This window comes from Limulus polyphemus, unplaced genomic scaffold (genome assembly GCF_000517525.1).
Source record: "Limulus polyphemus unplaced genomic scaffold, Limulus_polyphemus-2.1.2 Scaffold3140, whole genome shotgun sequence".
Taxonomy (NCBI): Eukaryota; Metazoa; Arthropoda; class Merostomata; order Xiphosura; family Limulidae; genus Limulus; species Limulus polyphemus.
In genome coordinates, this window is record NW_013668750.1 from 111,205 (window position 1) to 114,214 (window position 3,010).

The 3,010-nt window shown below is 31.9% G+C and overlaps 1 long non-coding RNA gene across 1 annotated transcript in view; it reads left to right on the forward strand.

Moving 5' to 3' along the window:
• Positions 1-1,940: 1,940 nt before the first annotated feature.
• Positions 1,941-3,010, forward strand: part of LOC111088110 — a 28,439-nt gene continuing 27,369 nt past the window's right edge. Inside the window, exon 1 of the long non-coding RNA XR_002612710.1 lies at positions 1,941-2,402. This is a non-coding gene — a long non-coding RNA (uncharacterized LOC111088110). The remainder of the gene's footprint in view (positions 2,403-3,010) is intronic.

The window sequence follows — 3,010 nt, forward strand, 5'->3', positions numbered from 1 at the left end:
TATATATATATATATATATATATATATATATATATACATACACAAAATAAATAACGTAATGTTAAAAATATAATAGGCCTAATACTAACAACTTATGAGATTTATAATCATGCTACATGAGCTTGTAAAAGGCATTCACACCATAACAATTCTTGTAGCAAGGCTTGTATAAATAGTGTTCCGACCGCTGGTGTGTGTGTTGTATCCCAATCGGCCTGATGAGTTCTGGATTGAGCGAAACGTGTCGTCAACAATAAATATAGTGTGGTTGGAATACTATTATTATACGTTCTCCTAATTCTTGAAAATTCCTAAGGGGCTAGATAAAGAATGTAATGTTTAGAAATATACCTAAAACTATTGTCTTATGATAACTATAATTACTAGCAGAAACGCCGCCTTATGGGCGGCTGTTTGTGATAGTAATTACTAATTGTTGTATTCATGCTTCATTGAAAAATATTTTGAAAAAGTAAACATTTTAAAAAAAAAGATTTTTCTGGGAAGTACTGCATGGGAAAAGTGTACGAATTGTGCTGATATAAACCTTTATATATTAAAAGTGGTACACTTTACAGAAAAAATAAGTTTTCTAAGAACTCTATTTTTTAGTACTATATTTACAAAATACATCAATAAAGATATAATCAAACCTTCACGCACAGCCCTAGTTAAAGTCGAGTTCTTGTTGTGAGGAGAGTACTTTTATTTAAAATTGTGTTCTGTGATCAAGGAAAAGTGGTTGTTGCACATACCATAGTTATTTTTCTGATTTCTTGAATACCCAAAGTGGGAAAATATTTATGGTGGCATTCGATAGATGGCGCTACATTATATTTATTATTTTGTCAGCATACATATATAAAATAATGTATATACACGTTACGTGCATTATAGTAAGATAATCATGATTTCCAGCTTGTTAAAGGTATTCACAGTCACAGCAGTAAAGTTTAACCCATTCATTTTAAATGTGAAAATTTCAAAAACGTAAAGTCTTCTAGGAATGTTGAATAGCCGAGGATCACCGAGATTAGATTTTTCTAGCCACAAGGAACTTTCTCGAAGGAAAGGATTATAACGGAACTTTCGTATGTGCATTGTTTTAAGTTTCTCCTGAAGAACGATTCCAATAATGACTTCATATAGGCCTACTATTTAAATTAGGAAAAGTCTGGACAGAAACGTACCCTTTTATGCGTTTTTCTTTTTTTTTTATTCGTGCGTGTATACCAAGTTATGAAAATGTTCTTGAAGAACGATATAAAACTATCAGTATTTAAATTGTGTGATACGTATACATACACCTAAGCTTGCTATTCTGTAGTGTTAAATAATAACATTTTATAGTTTCATTTAACTTTAGGAATATATAACTTGGAATGTTGGTTACGATGAGAATTGCTATAGACGTAGAACTTTTGACCATATTTTCTTGAAGTGCTCTTGGTAGCAGCAGTGGGACTGCAAATTTGTTGCTCACTGTTTGTTCAATGTAACAATTCAGGTATGAGATTAGAAAGTCTATGAATAATGCGCATGCGTTTGTCTATCCGGAACTTTTCTCGATCAGCCACTACAAGGCCCGACATGGCCAGGTGGTTTGGGGCTCGACATTGCAATCTGAGGGTCGCAGGTTTGAATCTCCGTCCAACCAAAAGTACTCGCCCTTTCAGCCGTGGGGGCGTTATAATTTGACGGTCAAATTCACTATTCGTTTATAAAAGAGTTGGCAGTGGGTGACTGGGTGGAGCTGCCTTCTATCTAGTCTTTCACTGCTAAATTAGGGACGGCTAGTGCAGATAGCCCTCGTGTAGATTTTGCGCGAAATTCAAAAACAAACAACCGCTACAAATCTCGTATCGTACGAAAGGCCTTTGTCCGAGAAGTCCGGATTGCATATTAGCTTTTCAATTCAGAATCACCATACCTGATTATTAAATATGTTTAGAGAAATTTTACGCTATAAATGCAATTAATTGTCAAGATTTATAAGAGGTTTTGGCGGCAATTTAACCTTTGAACATGACTAAAACGTGATATTATGGCTAAAATAAAAACACGAGTTCAATATAAAATGCAATTTTAATTTGATGATTTCGGGAGTTTGTTTTTTACTATTTTCATTTTTTTTCTTTCAGATTATTGTTAATCGGGCAAAATTTAGTGATCAAACACCGTTGTTAAATCAATTAAAATGACTATAATAAGTGTTCTACTTAAAATATACTGATAAACAGTTCGAAATGAATCACTGGTATAAGTATGACTTTTTATTGTTTTTGCTATTATTTAATAATTGTGATAATTTTTATTGGCAATATCAAAGCCCTCTTCAGGACGATAACAAACTGTCGCCATAGGAGCAGAAAGTCGTCTGGCAGGTACATCTTAGTAGGTAGGTAGGTATCCTTAAAAAGTAGTTATAAGTAGAACTCTTATGTTTAATTAGTAAAAGAAATATTTGTAAAATTGAATTTTTTACTGATTCTTGTTTCATCTTTAAAGAAAAAAGATAAATTCTTAGTAGGTTTTATGAAACCTGTACAAGCTCTTGAGTAGAGACAAGGCTTAATGCCAACTTCCTTGCTGTTTATTCTTGTCTGCTTTTTCTATCTCTGTGTGTGTGTATATATATATATCCATTATCAATTTTGTGTACGAAAGGGATCATTAGTAAATATAATATAATTTGTTCTTCTTTGTTTATTTTCTTGTTGTTAAGGCGATAAATCAAGAAAAGTTTACAAACCTCTAAATTTTGTTTTCTAACAACAACAACAAAAGTTATATGCTTACGACTACAAAAGCAATCATATTTAAGACATTCCATGTCAAGAACTGAGGGACTAGATTAGTTCAACTTCCATGTTTTATTAAATTCATTTCCATTAGAATATTACACTAAACATTAATTGACCAGTTACAATATGAGCTACACATTCGTCGTAATACGTTAATATTAGGCCTGTTATATATATATATATATATATATATACAAAATAAATAA